This window comes from Mauremys mutica, chromosome 6 (assembly GCF_020497125.1).
Source record: "Mauremys mutica isolate MM-2020 ecotype Southern chromosome 6, ASM2049712v1, whole genome shotgun sequence".
NCBI classification, from domain to species: Eukaryota; Metazoa; Chordata; order Testudines; family Geoemydidae; genus Mauremys; species Mauremys mutica.
In genome coordinates this window covers 113,878,881-113,897,158 of record NC_059077.1, presented here as the reverse complement: position 1 = coordinate 113,897,158, position 18,278 = coordinate 113,878,881, and the positions used below count along the sequence as shown (strand labels likewise).

Below are 18,278 nucleotides of genomic sequence, written 5' to 3'. Positions count from 1 at the left end.
CCAGTGAAATTTAATGGCCCACTGGGACAGTCCCTTGACAGCCAATCCTTCTGATCTCCTTAAATTGTATACCACTTACCATTTCCCTCGTGCCAGAGGCAGAAACATTCACTCAATACAATGCAACACAATATCCCATGTTCAATATGCAGCGCAAAACAGGATAGCCTCTTCAGAACGTTATAATATAATGCATTCAAAAACTTTTGGATTAATGTAACATCAATTTGGATCATCTCAAACTATCAAATGACATAAAAAAAATCAGATACACCCCAAGTCCCATTAAAATGTGGCCTGTTTAATCATTTCAAGGTCATGTGTCAGACCCATTGCTCTAAAAGGTCTGCGAGATTACCAAGGGTACTACTAACTGATCCAGAAATAAAATTCTGGGCTCAGTACCATCAGAGTTTGGCCTATTTGCTGCCTTTAAGTGGTTTTGGCCACTGTGTGGCTATGTTGACCTAGCAGCCTACCTGGGGTGATTAGCATCTCTACATCTTCCAACATTTATTACAAACAGCCTTTTTGGCTTTGTGGCAATTCTTCTTGTTCTTCTATCTGGCTATCCCATGACTCCCAGCATTTCCCTGTCATTCCGACTTACTTTTTTCACTTATTCCCTAGACATGCATCATGAAGAGATACCACAAAAGGATACAGTCCAATCATAAACCGTCAGGAGGGTTTCTTTAAATTACCTATTTTTAAAGACCATTACATAAAAACACCCAGCCCCAGAGAGGGCCATGACAAGTTTCAAGAATTGAAATCCTGGATGGGACCCTGCTTCCATAGAAATCAATGGCAAAATTGCTCAGAGAAGCAGATGATATGCTTAATACTGATCTAAAGAGGATGGAAAACTACTTTCAATACTCACGGCTCAAACCCAATCCATCAAAAATGGTATTGTCAGCTTTCCATCTCAACAATTCTGAAGCTAAGAGGACACGGAACATAAGCTTCTGCGGCAAGGCAATTGTCCATGTCCTAACCCCTGCTACCCAAGCAGTCACTCTCGAGTGCAGCCTGACCAATCAACACCACCTGAAAGAGGTGAGCCATAAAACAAAGAGTTCCATCAATATAATCTGGAAGCTACCAGGTATTCTGAGGCTCGAAAACTATGGATGGCACCACTGGCTTTAGTTTATTCCATGGCTGAGTACGATGCATCCATCTGGGGAATATGCTCACACATGGACCTTGTTGATATCCAGCTAATGTGGAGATGAGATTTGTAACTGGCTCTCTGAAGTTCACTCTGCCACCTTAGCTTCCAGTCCTTGCAAACATCCTTCCTCCAACCATCTGGTGAGAGATGGCTATGTTGCATGAGTACAAAAAAAGCTCTCACTAACCAAAAGGTCTCACTCCATGATAATCTTATTCCCCATCTTGCGCTCACTTTAAGTCTCACCGACTATTCTGGGTGGCTGGAGAAGCTCTTCTGTCATCTAGCTTCAATCCAAAAGACACCTGGCAGATGCAATGGGCAGACTCTGACGTAAACAAAGAGCATCAAATCGCCAGGTTTCTTGCTCTGCCAAAGACAGTGGATGACCAACATTAGGTGATGTTACATGGAACCTGCACAAATGGAGAATCAAGGATTTGCCACAGTGCAAATGCAGAGTCCTCCAAACCATCAAACATATTGTGAGCCAGGGCCCCATCTTCTCACTTCCAGGAGGTATAGCAAAGATGCACTCTGCATGGATTTCAAAACTTTCTATTAACTTGTTAATGTTATTTCCATATGAAGGAAGAATGGCAAATCCTCATTGGATTCCTGGGAGGACAATTGAGGCCCCTGGATAAAATGCTGTTGAATAGATTACAGAAACAGGCAGCTATAGTGAAAAAAAGAAAAAGAAAGGTAATTAAGGATGGAGAAAAAGGAAACTGGCTGGCCTTTTTACACAAGAAGTTAGGAGACTTATATGGTCTTGCAGACAGCAAGTCAGATTCACTGCTTGTGAAACTCCTGAAATCAATGGGGGTCACCCCACATTTGGTTTAGCCCTTTATTTCTATACTCCCTAAACCCGAGGAGTGTCTTCTATGGCTGAGTGTGAATGTGGAATCTCAGGTGGGGATTGCCAACACGTTTGCACAGTGATAGAAAATGGATTAACGTTTACACTAAAATGTGAAAAGTGCCTGAGGAGGAATAAAGTTGGGTGGAGAATAACGTCACTCTCTTTAGTCACGTAATCTGACAGGAAGCAGCATTTTCACTCTGCTCCAGCTGCTTCTGAAGATGAAGCTATTTTCATCAAGTTTTCCCCAATATCCTCCTGAAAGTTTATCAGTGAAACAAAACAATGCAGAAACTCCATTTGTAGACAGACCTTTTGGCTACTCATGAGAAAATCTTACATTTTCCCATGCATATGTGCACACAAGCCTTATTTTAAGCTTACACTGATAATGGGTTTCAACTAATTTGTAGGCGTGAATTAGCAGTAAAGTTGGAACCACATCCTGGGTCAGGAAAAGATACATACAGCTCTGGAACAGGCTGATTCAGGAGCAAGTTGCAGGACATTCTTATCTTGATGGACACTTGGAAGCCTTGCTTGTGGGTTCCATTCAGCAGAATGGAATTCACGCACAAGCCATTGTGGTGATAGTAATGACAATTGAGGTGAACCCAAACCCAGGTTGCTGGCACGTGGTTAAGGAACTTCTTAAGAGCATGGGTATTTTTAGCTTAAACAACCACAACAAATAACTACGGGGCATTTGAACCCACTGTTCACCAGGTCAGCATTCCTTTTCCTAGAAGACATGTTACATGAGAAGAAAAAAAGTTTACTGACTGAATGAAAGAGGCTACAGTGTGGCCTAGAAGGAACAGACTTCTGCTTTGTGGATTGGGTACACATCAGACAGTGGATTTGTGCTAGGCCGCTTTGTGTCAGCCAGCTAATGCCAGCTGGAATTTCCCCTGTAATGTCCACCTTGTAGAGAGTGAATTCAGAACATTCCCAGTTGTTAGATCTGAAACCCCAAAGCTGAAAACACACCGCTTTGAGAAAGGTCAGTTCTGGAACTCAGCTTTACAGCTGGTGCCTAAACTTTATGAACCAAAACAGGACCTTGGAACTCAACCCTCCAGAAGGTTGAGAAGGTTAGAATCCTGATCCGTATCTAAATCTAAACTTTGCAGTATGTTTCTAGTGCCACTGGTAATCCAAACCATGCCATTGGATCCCACAGACTGGAACATCTAAACAGTGGACACTTTTACCAGTGCAAACATTTCTCTTGGGGAGTGCGGCGGGGGTGTATGTGTGTGTGTGGGGGGGCGGGGGTGCAGCCTAGGAAAATGGCCATAATCCTTCAAAAATAAGACTGGTGTAAAGCTCACAGATGATTTTGTCATCTTCTTACTTCCAAACCAGTAAATTATCATTTGAGATTAAATGTGGGAGCATTGAAGAAAAAATAGATTTTGCACCTCTTTTTGCATTCAGAAGGTGGTCATAATTACTCCATTCAGACTCTCAGTTAATTACTGGGATTGTTGTTTATTTCTCAGATATTCACATTGCATGAAAAAGCAGGAGGTTGTTGTATGCCATCCTGCATGTGGCTTTTAAACTGGTGTGCGTGCTTGCAGTTGTGACACACATCTACATGAGCTCTGGCAAATGGACCTGCTCAGGGCTTGTTTACAAATGTTTACACAATATTGTAATTCTGCTGTTTACTTCTCCTGTTTGTTTACACAGTCTAGCGCTGATTGTGCATTACACACCATCAAACAGCACAAATTAGTCAGTCATTCTCCTTTGTAAAACTAACAGGCAAATCCTTTTGTATATACTGCTTTTATGGGTGGAATCTCTTGCCACACTTTTAAGACAAACTCTTGACTCGGACATTAAACCCCCCACCAAAAACCCAATCACTCGTATTTGGCCAGATTGTGTTCTGCCCCTGCACATGTATGGAAGAAGAGTGGGGAAAAGGTATATGCTTCTCTCTCCCCTTTGAGCTTCTAACTCCACACACGGGCTAGGTATAAAGGGAGTCCTTGCTGCCCTCTGCCCCAGCAATAGCATTTGCAAAGGGGACAAGGCCCAGGAATTGCCATCTGCTGCACCAGTCAGCAGAACTTTACTTTTCTGGTTATTAGTCAGAGCCACTGATGTGGGATGCCTTGCGTTTCTATTCTAAGGGTACGTCTACACTGCAATTAGACACCCACCGCTGGCCTGGGCCAGCTGACTCAAGCTCGGGTTAAGAGGCAATTTAATTGTGGTGTAGATGTTTGGGCTCAGGCTAGGACCCTGCAAGGTGAGAGGATCCCAGAGCTCGGGCTGCAACCTGAGCCGAAATGTCTACACTGCAATTAAATGGCAGCTTAGCCCAAGCCCTGAGAGCCTGAGTCAGCTGGCCCGGGACAGCCGCAGGTATCTAGCTGGAGTGTAGACATTGCCTTAGTGTCTGATCCAAAGTCCACTGAAGCAAATGGATCAGGTCCTTGCTTTGTCAAGCGGCTCTGAAGAGCGAAGAGGTTCTAATACATGTGCTCAACACACCATAGGACTGTTGCTTGTCTTAGGATGTGTTATGAAGGCTTTGGGAATCAGACCAAACGTCTATTGTACAATTAATATGGCTTTTTCTTCTAACTGCTCTCACACATTTCATATGCATGTGTTTTTGAAGGGAGCTGTAGGGGGAGCAGGTCCCTATTCATAGTTCATGTTGGGAGAGGACAACGTTAGTGACAAAATATTTGGTCCAACCCCAGTCAGCGATTTTAGAGTAACCCATCTTCACTTTCCAATGTCCCATTCAACTCAGGTTGCCTTCTTAGTTGTAGGTGTTTTTGTGCCATGTACAGCTACTGTAACTGTGGTAAATTGATCAAGTATTTTTCTACTCCTCCATCTCTGTCTAATCTAATAACACCCCCCAGGATATTTACTAGGACTCCTTGTCTGACCTTCGTATTTCAATTGTTAAAACACTAATTCAAATACAGTGTTTGACACTATCCCCTTGCAGAGTCAAGGCACACTGCTATATGGGCCTGTATGCAGCACAGTCAGTACTGGAATGAACCCATTTAGGTAACACCTGATACAGAAGAATATCAAAACTCTGTTGGATGTAAACCAGCAGAGATCTGGTGAGGGCAAACTAGGATGTGGATGCTGTTTCCTGGAAATCCAAATAAATCACCAAAGATTAATTAAAGGACACACTAAGTGTAGTGTCAAGAGTATATGCTCTGTGGAGAATAGAAGAGGACACTGCAGAGTTTGTAAAGGCACAAGTGGGATGGAAGTGAACACTTGTCTACTGAAAACAGTAGAGTAAGCATCTGATTTAGGTTGTAAGTTCTTTTGGCCAGGACCTGGCCTACTACGTTTGTACAGCAGCAAGCACACCAATGATGCTTAGTAATTAAAGAAAGAATAAATCCCCCAAACCACAAAAACCTGAAAGCATAAAAAAATCAAAAAAAATAATCAGGGTTTGGTCAGAGAAAATGGAACAAGCAGACGAGTTCCATTACTTGCAGGTCTGATCCTGCAAGCTCCTTGCACCTACTGAAATAGACTCCAGTGGGAGTCGAACTTGACTGCCAATCTAGGTCTTAGGACTGCAGAGAATTACAAGAGATGGAGAACTAAATTCAGTGATGCCAGTCGCCATCACCTTTTGTTAAATTTTCAAACAAGCACTTGCATGCTGTCTCCCATAGTGCTTCTCCCACTTGGGAGTTACTTCCTGTGAATATCTCCAAAGCTGCCTCATTATCCTTCTTCCAGTCCCTCCTTAAAATGCCTTTGGCATGAAATCTACAAAAAACTTGACAGCAGTTACAGCGCTGGTGTGCTGTGACTATGAGTATCAATGAGGCCAATATTGTCTCAGTGTTTCTTTGTACTCCCCAGTCGGTCTGTCTGTTGGCTCTGGTCTTACATTTAGATTGTGAGCTCTCTGGGGCAGGGACATTTTTACCCCTCTGAGTTTCTACAGCACCTAGCACAATAGGGTCCTGGTCCTTGATTGGCGCTCCTAGGCCATATGGTAATACAAATGATTGCCGCCACCACCTGCATAGACAACCACTGCTCCAATGAGTCAATGGATCACTGCAGTGGTGAATCAGGTTATGAGAATCCAGAGTCAAAGGGCAGCCATGTCAATACATGACAATGCTGACCACACAGCCAACCTCCACGTATCACACAGATGATGCTAGACTGATAGGAGTAGGGGAGATCAATGGTGAACTTCTCCCATAGCCTGCCGGATGTCCTTTTGGGCAGGACCTGTCATTTACAATATTTTACATCAAGCACAATGGGACCCTGGACCTACTTGGACTCTAGTTGCTATTACAATATATATATTAAATAATTATAACAAAGTGTATGAATTACTGCATAAAGAATGAAAAAAAACAATGCAAATGAATGAGAATCCCATCGCAAACACAGCTCATAAAAACGTACACGTTTGTTTAGATGCTGCTATAAACATCCCTAGATTGCAAAGCAGCTCTCTGGCATTTGAACAGTCCCAATGACCATTTACCCAAGGGGACAGGACTGTGGCAGTAGCTCTGCAACAAGCTGCTGAGAAAGGAACACGTTCTCATGTCCAAACCAAAGCACTGATGTTTGAAGCACTGTAGGGAGAATAATGCATTGTTATTGGGTTTTTTGTTGTTGTCACAACTGTTAGCCAAACTTTATATCCAAAAATCATATAGCCAAGAATACTTAAACTCAATCCTCCAGGGAAAAAAAAAAAGCACCAAAAAAAGCAAACTAAATTTTACAGCATGACATGATTTGTACAGAAATACAGACCTAAACACAACCCAGCCTCATGCAGTGGCTGAGCTAGCCAATAGAAGCAGCACTAAATTACAGAGTGCGCCTGACACATAGTCCGGCTCCCTATGGTTAGGAGATGATTCGCCTTTTCTTTTTTTGGTCACACCGTTCTCCTCTTTTCCAGCATATCCCTCCCTCGGTGTTTCAGTTGCCCCCCCAGGTAGGCATAAGCCAGGTGTCCCTTTTGGTTGTATAGATTTATTTTATTTCAGTAGATAAATTCAGTCTGTCATCTCTTTGTTCCCGTTCCCCTCCCCTAATTTCACCCTTTTAATCAAGAGTTCTCTCTCCCAGGGTCGCATCGCTTTGAAGTGACGGAGTCTGCCACAGAAACCAATGGCTTAAGTAGCTGCCATCTTGGCATGCCAGTGGATTCCAGCAGCTGCTACTGGACTCTACTGGCACGTCCTTCTGTCAGATACCAAAGCCAACAGTTCACAGGGGCCCAGTCAAAGAGACGCAGGCTTTTCATTCCAGTTGGGATTCCAGCAGCAGCACTACTTCAGTGCATAGCAGGAAGCATTGGAGGCAATTTAAAAAAATGCTTAACATGTATGGGCTTTATCTCCTGAACTTGTGTCTCTTAAGGGAAATCTTGATGTCTTTGGAGAGCTAAAGATCATATGAGCTGAGTCTAAGCAGAGGCGCTGTGTTTGTTCCTGTCACTAGAGCACAGGACAGTCATTGCAGCTGTTGTTATTTAGCCAGCAGTCTTTTTAGATCTTGTTCATCACGGATGCTGCGGTTATCTTCTCAGAAGTGCCCCCTCCGGCCCCTGCAGAAAAAAGCCAACAAAAAAACAAACCAACCCCCCACAGATGTACGGTAAATGTCTCCAAAAGTCCAAGTTTATCTGAGGTTTGAAAAAAAAAATCTCTTGACTACTATTTGGAATTCTGTGTACTGCAGATAGTATTACATAAAGTGGGTATTTTCCTCAGCCAAGCTGGCTTCAGAAATACCATTTTAAAAAAAGTCTCCTCTTTCCTTTTAGACTCTTTTCACACACGACTGCAGAACAAGTCTATTGAAGAAAATCTCTGTGCCTTCACAGCTTTCTCAGACAGAAAAGAAGAAATATTTTCCAGACAGCATTTGCAGAAGGACCTTCAGTGTGTGAGAACATGCGGCTCAGACTCAGGGCCAGATCCTCAGCTGCGCCAGAACTCCCCTCAGCACAGCTGAAGGAATGAAAAGGTGAATGTAAACTTCCTGTCTTACTGATCTGAGGGGTGACTGGGGTTGAGCCAGCTGCAAGGATAGTTTAGAGCAGTCCAAAGGCTGCTGTAAATTATATTTGTCTGCGTAAGCCTCAAAAGGTGTTAAGTGCCAGGGATCAAAGGTCAGCGATTCTCTGGCTACATCCCCTTCTTATGACATGCCCCCTATTCCAGAAGAATCTTCAACTGACTACATGAGCCCATTTTCTGCCAGCTTTGTACCACCAGAGAGGTGCAAAGCTGGTGAGCTTGGGCAGGGGGTGGGGAACAATCTGGCCCTAAAAGAGGAGGCGATATATGTTGCAGAAATACTAGTTTACATAAAAAGATAAATGATTTTGGTTTAATTTCAGATCACAGCCACAAGTCAGGTAGTTAGGGGTCTGCTACCGTTTGATGATCAGAATTTACTTCAGGCTCAAACAGGTCAGGTAGCAAGATGCTTAAGTGCTAACACCTGCACCTACAGCTTTGTTGCAGGAGCACAACTGTTAGAACAGTTAAGGTTATAAATAAACTGGACTAGGATGATTTATTAATTCTATTTCTGCGACCCCATTTCCCTCTTAAAAGGTAACCCCTTCCTTCCCTAACCTGCTTCTTGACTCCAAAGCGCCCAGAATGCTTCGATGTCATATGTTGGGAAAATGTAAAAGAAACAGAAAACTGAGTGAGGTCAGCTAACGGCTGATACATCAGCAAATTACAGTAAAGAAAGAAAATGAGAGCCTGGATATATGTAAACGAGATTCCTAGCAAACCAGCTTTTCTTTGCATATGATCAATGAAATATCACAAAACCAACTTCCATTGACTATTAAGTTCTGAGGACTGTGTTCCTCTGTCCATTTCTGCATTATCTATGCAAAACAGTTGTCAAGTGCAATTAGTACAGTAATTTCATAGTCCCATAAAATTATATTGTTTTTTGCAGTCTACAGACTTAGGCAACTTTTTTACAGTGCTTTGCCATGTCATTGTATATCATTCAAGTACTATACCAATCAGTGCAAATACACTTACATTTACTTCCTTATTGTGCCATAAAGAATGTCATTTCATTGCTATCAACTTGACTATTCCTTACATTGGACTTCCAAGACACATTGTATTTTACCACCCACGAAAGCTCATGCTGCAAAAACATCTGTTAGTCTATAAGGTGCCACAGGATTCTTTGCTGCTTCTACAGAACCAGACTAACACGGCTACCCCTCTGATACTTGTATTTTACCAGTCAGTGTCTGTGGCTGAAATATCCAGTTTTGTTTCACAGAACTGTATTCCCCTTGGTGGTACTGGTTGCCAGATGTGGGAGTCATGCTCCCATATGTGAGAGACTTACTCATGTGTACATAAACCAAAACCACCTCTATGAAAAAGTATAGTCACAGTTTATGTATTTTAAGCTTACTTTGATTTCTGGTATGCTATGTTGTATAAGGGCTACACCTCTGAATTTTTTTAAATCACGTATTCTGGGATCCGTCACAAACCCTCCTACCTACCCATGCATGCAAGGAAGTAAGGGAAAATAAGGAACCTTCTTATAATTATGAGTTATTCACAGCACTCTAGTGTACGCAGGAGAGATGGCAGAACAGTTTATGATGACCTGCTAGTCCCACTTCTGCATAATAGGTGGGAGGGGATGAGCAGAACCTTGGCTCTCCCCCACCGTCCAGAGAGGGAAACAGGAACCAGATTTCCAGCCAGGACGGGACAATAAAGCGGAGAGAAAAACAAAACTCCCCCCCCCACTTTCTTTCCCTTTTTTATTCTACCCCTCCTTTTTCAGTGGAAAAAAGGGATGGATAGTTAAGAAAAAGGGAACGAAAAGAGAAATAATTGAAAGCAGAATTTTCTTCATTTCATTTCCTTTCCAATTTTTTTAATCAAAAATGGAAAAATTGACTAAAATTTCAGTGCTTTCGCAAACCATTTAGATTTTGACAAAACTGTACTTTCAAAGAGAAGACATTTTAGCTGAAAACGTTGACCTGCTCTTGTCATAATTCATGCCTTAGAGAGCCACCATATATCCCCTAGGTGCTCAAACACTGTCCCCCTGGCCCTAAATGGTTATTCCTTTGCACGTGGTCCAGGACTGAGGGAATGACTGCCAGACTGAGAGTGAGTACCAGAACCTGGCCCGACATTAGGTATGACCATTCTCTGCATGTAGTCCCATTGAACCAATGGATCACTCATGGAGTGAGGCACTTTTCAAATGTGTGCAAGGTATCAGAGGTTTGATATACACTTGAAAGTTACATTGGCATAGCTACATCAAACATAAATCGCAACGTAGATGCAGTTATATTGAGGACAAAGTCCTTCTGATGATGTAGCTAATGTCATTTGGGGAAGGTCTTACTCTTACTGTTGGTATAGGCTGCATCTACACCATAGGGCTGTGCTGACAGCTATTCCGGTACAATTTCCATAGCATACACAGACCCTAAAGGCCAGATTCTGGATGTTTCTTTGTGATCCTACCAGCAGTTTCCTATTTAAAATTAACGGACAGCCTTGCCACACTAAAGACAACTCTGCAGGTATCACGTTTCTCTGTTTGGTTCATGGTTGTGTCCTGACTTAGAGTGTGACCTTTACCGTATCATTTTACGCCTCAGCATAAATCAGGGTAGCAACCATTGACTTCAGTCAGAGCAGAATTAGACCCATGTAGAGTGCTTCTGATAATCCCAAGATAGGTTCCTCAGAGAATATCCCAATCCATATGCAATCCATGCTTGATGGATTGTGCTTTGGAATCGGATTTAGCTTAGCCAGATACGTGTCCTTACACGTAGGCTGAGATTCCCATTGATTACTCAGCTGGGGACGCTCATTGGCATAGTTTGGTCCAGCAAATATATTACACAGATTGGGCCAGATCCTTAGCTCGTGTAACTACACATAGCTCTGTTCAAATAAATGGAATTACACAGCTGAAAACGAGCTTTGGATGTGGCCCTGTGTGCTCATAAAATGTATTCCTGATCACACGTAGACCAAGAACTCATTCCAGAAAATATTTGTTTGACATTTACTATTTGCTTGTTATACAGTTTGCCTGCGTATTCGCCAAAAGGAAATTTCAATCTGAGTTCAAGAAGCTTGCTTATTAAGGGGCAGATCCAAAACCCATTCAGTCAATAGGAGTCATTCCATTGACTTCAATGGGCTTTGGATCAGGTTCCAAGGCCCAGATTCAGGACAGCATTTATGCATGTTTAATTTTAAGCATGATGGGCTCCAGATCCTTGAGGGTATTTAGGCACCTAACTCCCATTGAGAGCAATGGAAGTTGAGAAGAGGTTTAAAGCCAACCTATTGCTTAACTGCTTTGTTGAATCTGGACTTCACATATTTACAAATACAACAGGGACATGGACACAAAGTGAATTTGTTTTTAAATCTGAATTAATATTTGAGGAACTTTAGTTATACTATTGGCTCAGTTTTTACTGTTGACATTATGATTTCAGACAGGAATACGTGATAATTAGGGCAGAAAATGAAGTATCGTGTTATTGTGTATCACAAAAAACTGTTTCACTAGAAGAGTGTTTTCCATCATTACACATATAATGCCAGATCATCAGCTGATGTATACAGGATTCATTGACTTTAATGGAGCTATGCCCACCTACATCAGAGGATCCGGCCCACATGATTTTAAAAGACAAAGGACAAAATTAACAGTAATCATCATCAGCTCTTATGTGGCACCTTTTTATCTGTGGAGCTCAAAGCTCTTGAACACTGCAATATTGAATCAAACTCCCTTTTTTTTTTAAAATACTGCCATAGAATTATATAGATTCTGCCTCTGGGATTCGAATATTCTGCTGTTAAATTAAAGATGGCAGGAGGTAAAATATAAAAAAAATCTCAGAAATATGGTTAACATGTGTGGTTGGAGATTCTGCCACAAAAAGATTATATGTCAAATGGGTTTTATCCATAGGACTTTTATAGCACTAAAATCATACATGTTTGGTAATTCTGCAAAGTTCCTATATTACAGTGGTACAGTATGATGTGTCAGATTCCATTAGACTCCATGAAGCCAGTCATTGATGATGATTTCTATTTGGGGTTTTCCCCTAGTGAAGATTGTAAACCACTCTCTCTCTTCAACTTGATGTGACTGTTCCAGGTGTTATTCTTCCAGAGACACAGGACATGGCTAATCACACTTTTTACCTTGAAACTGACAGGCATAATAAAACCACATTACCTACATCTGAAAAGAAAAAAATCTCATCCAAATATAAGATAATGGGCCATTTAATACATGAAATATTGGCTTGGGTAATTATGTCATCCTCAGACTAAATAAAGTAGCCTGTCTTTCTTAATGATCTAGCCTCTTTTGTTTAAGAGAATTTGAAAGTTCATTTGTTATTGTAACCTAACCTCGCCAGTATTAAATTTTCCCTCTGCTCTGCTGCGTTACTGAGAACCGCAGAGCAGCAACGCGGACAAGAGCTACCGTGGTCACCCTGGGTAGCTTGGAATTCTAGGAGCAACGTCGATGTAATCTGCTTGTATCTGGCTCGGGTGCAATTTTCAGCTGCTTTATGTAAAGCCAGCCATTGTTTGCAGTTCATCAGCTACAAAAACAGGACACAGAAGGCACAAAAACAGAAGGCACTGCAGGTTACGGATACAAAATACACTGTGCTTCAGACAGAAGGTCCGCTTCTGATCTCATTTATACCAGACTTACATGGTGCAACTCTATTAGGGGTACTCCTGATTTGCACTAGAGCCAGTTCAGAAGCAGGCTCTTACTATATATGTATTCAGACCTTGAAGGTCTGCCATTTCTGTCAAATAACCTAATGGGTTAAGTAATTTTCTAAAGACTTTTCCATATTAATGTTTCATTCCCTCTGAACACTGTGCTTAAAACATAATTGCAGATAATTTTTCCAATAGTTGGCCCAATACCTTTTCTTCTTCCTTCCACTCCATATTGCCAAATGATTCTGTTGATGACACATGCATGGTGTACCTGCACCCTTTACAGACATACACAGTAGCAAGTTGGCTTCAGTTTTCAGAGGAAGTTCCTTTTACCTCCATGTTTCTTGCATCATGACATTGTTTTATGGTCCATAAGTTCCTTGGCAAGACTCTTCCATGTCATAGTGACGACTCCTTAGAAAAAGCAGCAAGATTTCAGTACCATCCATTAGGGCAAAGAATTAGAATCTTCAAAACAAGAAACACTCCCCTTAGCATTCTGAAGTTGGCTATATGCCAGCTGTTGAGATCTGCCTATATTATAGTTAAGTGAAAGGAACACTGGGGGTTGTGGGCCCTAACAACATGAGCCTGGCATGTCTACTGCTGTAATTGACAACAGATGGCAAACATATTGTGATGTACGTTTGGCAAGGCTGTTCTAGAAACTGTACTTTGGTGCTCTGCATATAAAAGCATGGTTTGAATAAAGGAGTGTTGAACTGGCTGTATAAATTTGGGGCAAATCATAAAAGAGCATATGCCTGCTATTGTTTTCACACATATTCTCCCCCTTCCTCTGCCAAATCCACATCACAACCACCAGCAATAAATACAATACAATAGACATTTCCTGCAGACTAACACAATGATGAATTAAGAAACAGAAGAGTATTGAGCAGAACTTGTTGGGAAGTGATCCTTCCCCCCCTGCCGTCATGAAGCATTGATGAAAATTACATTTCACCTCCACTCCCCATTTTTGTTGAAAATTTTCTCAAAAAAAAGTGTTTGATTTTTTATTTCTGGAACGAAACTTTTTTAAATTTAAAACTGTTGGGTTTGGGGGTTTACAGTTTGAAAGCAAAAGAGCAAATGCTTGACGAAAACAGGTTCCCCACCCCCATTTTCCATAAAAAAGGGCTTTGACAGAACATTTTCAATACGCTGGAGTACTGGGGAGTTATATTATTAGAGGACTGGTAATCAGATACGCAGTTCTTCATTGCTATTTCACCAGTGACAATGCAGCCCAAGTTGGTGACATCTGGGGGCTTTGTTGGCAGAGATGAAGCGAGTCTGGAATCACCTTTCTCCTACCCTTTATCGGTCCCTTATTGTGTGAACATAAAAACATAAGAATGGCCGTACTGAGTCAGACCAAAGGTCCATCCAACCCAGTATCCGGTCTACCAACAGTGGCCAATGCCAGGTGTCCCAGAGGAAGTGAACCTAACAGGTAACAATCAAGTGATCTCTCTCCTGCCATCCATCTCCACCCTCTGACAAACAGAGGCGAGGGACACCATTCCTCACCCATCCAGGCTAATAGCCATTAATGGACTTAACCTCCATATACAACACAGAGGGACTCTGGTGTTGAAGATTCTAAATGCTTCTGGGATACAAACAATAAATAAAGAGTAGTTGGTCGTTCAGTGGCATGAAAGTTTTATCAAACTGTGAAGTGTGTTGCTTAAATAGGTGGTGCATCACTGAACAGATTCTGAAGCAGTGCAGGACTACACACTTCTACGCGAGCATCTAGTCCTGTTTCAAGGCCCTGATCTGCAACACTGAGGTCAGTGGGAGCTTCAGTGAGCACTGGATCACTCCCTAAATGCAGGGCAAGATAAGGACAGGGACCCAATTTGTAGCAGTTATCGCTATTAAAATGCCTCTTTTTATGTTTTTCAATATAAAGCAGAGAAATGATGTAGGTTTTCACCATTCCCTAGACCTCGCTTTGAGCTCCTTAAGTGCCCAGTAGTAAAGCCGTGTGATAAGGTGCGCTATTCACTGCTGGAATAGCACCTCCTGCTGGCCGTTCTAGGGGTTTGCTCTGTGAGGCCAACACACCTTCCAATGATTGCATGCTGCCTCTGTCTCTTATTCTCAATTCACAGACCTTATCTCCCTCCTGGAGCTGGTGCTGCCTCTTTGTGACTCGGCCCTCCAGCCAAGTCACTCGGCATTTTCCCCCTTGTGGGGTATAGTCCTTCAAAGTCTCTGTCACAGAGATAGTAACCCAGGCAATTCTCCAGTTCACTGCCCTGCCAGTGCCACTTCTCCAGTGGCAGGTAGGGGAACCCAGGCTCAGCCTCTACTCTGGATTCCAGCCCCACAACTTCACAACAACCAACCAAGGGCTGTTTAATCCCCAACCTTGCTGCTTACTCCCTGGGCTGTTTCCTATCCGACAGGAACACATCTCCCCCGATCTCTCTTCGGGGTATGCCCTTTCCTCTGGACCAGGCCCCCAGGGACCTACTCTTCCCACTAGGCTCCCCCCTTCCTTCTCTCTCAACACAGGGTGATTGCAAATTTCCTCCCAGCAGCCCTTGCTGCTACCAGCTTCCTAGGTTTATACTAGCCCAGCCCACCTCTGCTTAGGTAATTGTCCTCCTCATTAGGGCTTTTCTCCCACCCTTAATTTCCCCATCTTGCAGCTTAATTGGCTGATCGGGCCCTCTTGGCCTACCTCAAAGCCAGTGTGGGGAGTATTCTCCATCACAGGCAGTGAGAATTATCCCTCAAAATAGGACTTGTGCGATACACAAGCTTTGTGCTGGCCTTCTGCACAGGGGGAAAATTTCATCCTCAGCATGAGGCTTGATAAAGTGTGATGGAAATTATGCTGTCCCCGGTAATTAGGTGAAAAGGGGAGACTTCACTGATGCACACAGGGAAATGAAGTAAAACACAAGGCGAAATTTCATGAATGAGTCCGTAATCAGGTCAGGGTTGTACTTCCTGAAGTTGCAGTGGAATGAAATCCCTGCTCAGTGTGCCCAGAGTCAGAGTAGAACTAACGCTAGGACCTGGCAACACGCACACCATCTACTTTATGGCCTCAATTCCCAAACCACAACAGTTCAGTGAACTGTAAGCAAGAGATTTAGATTTACTCTGCTGTCTGGCCATGGGCTGTGAAAGAATGATTGAAGATCAATTCGATGCCTAATGTTGCTAATACTGTATGTCTGCTCCTGCTCTTGCTGATATACTATCCAAAAAGACCTGTCCAGCAATTAATATGCTCTGAAGGACACACTGGTTATGGGATTCAGTAAGAACTGGAGAAAAATCAAAGCCTAATGAATGGCACCTTACTTCCTTTCACGCCATTAACTGAACTACACATAGGTCAAGATTCATTGTAGAGATTGAGACTAAATAATTCAGAGCAGACATAGGAGTTAGCCACAGATTTGCTGAACATTTTTTTTTAGGTGACAACATACGGAATCTGACTGAACCATGGAGAGATGTGAAAAAAGTGTCCCAGGACCATTAGTGCCCAAAGACCACTTTCTCCTTGCTACAAAGCAGCTACTGCTACACGGTTAATGCCAAAATCAAACGACAGCATTAGGTACAACGTCCGGGTGATACAGAGAGTTAGTACATTTGAGGGAGAAAATCCAAAAAAAAAAACCTAAAGGACAATGGACCAGATTCACTCAGATGCTCTAGCTCCTTTGTGTCATTCTGGTGATGCAAAGAATTTACAAACCCAGTACAGCTGGCCAGTTTATGATTGTTTTGCACACTGAAGCACACTGGTTAATCTGACTCATTTTTTTCCCCGTCATAGTGTGAGGCAGTGTAGTGTAATGGATAGGACATTAGATCAGATCTCCTGAGAGCAAGGGTCTATTCCTGACTCTGTTTTATTATGCTTCGGCAAATCCCTTTCTCTCTCTCTCTCTCTTTCCCCTGTTTGGTCTATTCAGAAGTAAGATCTTCAAGGCAGGAACTGTCTATCACTATGTATTTGTCCAGCACCTAGCACAATGGGGCCTTGATCTCAGAAAGGGCCTCTAGGGACCTTGTGTCTGACTAAATCGTATCCTCCAAAAAGGCATCCAGCCTCGCTTTGAAGACTTCGGAGAAGGCAAATCCACCACTTCTCTTGGTAGCCTATTTCAATGATTAATTACCATCACTGTTAGAAAAACCTAAGACAGATATAGAAATTGTTATGTGCAGACCAGAATGGCACTCCTTAAATGGCAATATTGATCCTGGAGTGGGATAATGAAAATTCAGCACTGACAAACAGAAAAAGCAGAAAAGGCTAAATGTGCAGCAAAATAACAGAGTGATTTCCGAGAGCAGTGCCTAAAAAAGCTAAAGCTGCCAATACACATTTGCACACAGGAGTTTGCAGGCACACAGCTGGGCTGTATTTAAACAATTAAGAAAAAAAGTGTCTGATTAACTTCTGTTAGCTCAGAAGCTGACACAGATGTATTTGTTACTTGTCTGAAAATGATCGAAAGCACTCACGTCACACCTCAGAGCGCAATGGACATGGGCTTATGTAAGGGTCAACTCATGTTTGTCTCCCAATGCATCCAATGCGCCAGATCTTCAGCTGGTGTAAAGCAGCAGAGCTCCACTGAAGGTCAATAAAGTTGTGCTGATTTACACCACATTTTTATACCTGTTTTGAAAGTGAAGTTGGATTGAGATGCAACACAGAAAATGCCATCCCCTCCTCCCCAAATTAATCCTGACCTCATGTAGTTGGAAGATGGATGCTGCTCTGTCCCTGACTAAAAGGCGGTGTGTGAACTTCAACCACGGATTGGAGAAATGTTTGTGATTATTTTTACATTACTTTGGGTTGGTTTAGGAGTTTTCTCTGTGCAGAATTGGTTCTGTCACGGGCCATGTTTGTGAAATGCTTATTATCCCTTAGTGACAGAGTAGCGCTTCTCAGCACTTTTGAGAAAGAGACCATTTAATTAAGTGCACTACATACAAACCGGGGAGATTATGTTTAGGCTCCCTCCTTTTGAGAATCTTGGCCAAAAGGCCCCAACTCTGTAGCCCTTCCTAACGTAATTAAGATCTCTGAAGTCAGTAGGACTGTTGGTGGGAGCCTGGATTAGCTGGGGGGAAGGGTTGTGAGACTGAACCCATCACTGGACAATTTTCTTTGGTTTTAATTAAACTTGAGGCCCTTAAACTGCCAGCTTTTTGCCTTTACACTGTGCAATTCAACAGCACACAATTGCTAAATAAATCAAACAGAATAATAAACCACAAAAGGAAAAATAGATACCTGTTATGTGGGTACTAGTGCTGAGATCAACGCCAACGCTACAGCTTTGTTATACTCAGAGCACACTTCAGTTCTCCTTTTCTCAAGTCAGCAAAACCTTCAAACTGCTTTGTTAGCTTGGCTTTT

General features: G+C 42.5%; 1 long non-coding RNA gene across 3 annotated transcripts; it reads right to left on the bottom strand.

Moving 5' to 3' along the window:
- Nucleotides 1–1,650: 1,650 nt before the first annotated feature.
- On the bottom strand, nucleotides 1,651–18,249 carry LOC123372296. Of its 3 annotated transcripts, none has more exons than XR_006580197.1 (3): nucleotides 18,153–18,249; nucleotides 13,064–13,273; nucleotides 1,651–1,859 (listed from the first exon to the last, which is right to left on the bottom strand). It is a non-coding gene; the product is annotated as an uncharacterized LOC123372296 (long non-coding RNA). The 3 variants fall into 3 exon arrangements; XR_006580195.1 differs by lacking the exon at nucleotides 1,651–1,859 and adding an exon at nucleotides 11,942–12,320; XR_006580196.1 differs by lacking the exon at nucleotides 1,651–1,859 and adding an exon at nucleotides 12,330–12,723.
- Nucleotides 18,250–18,278: the final 29 nt, after the last annotated feature.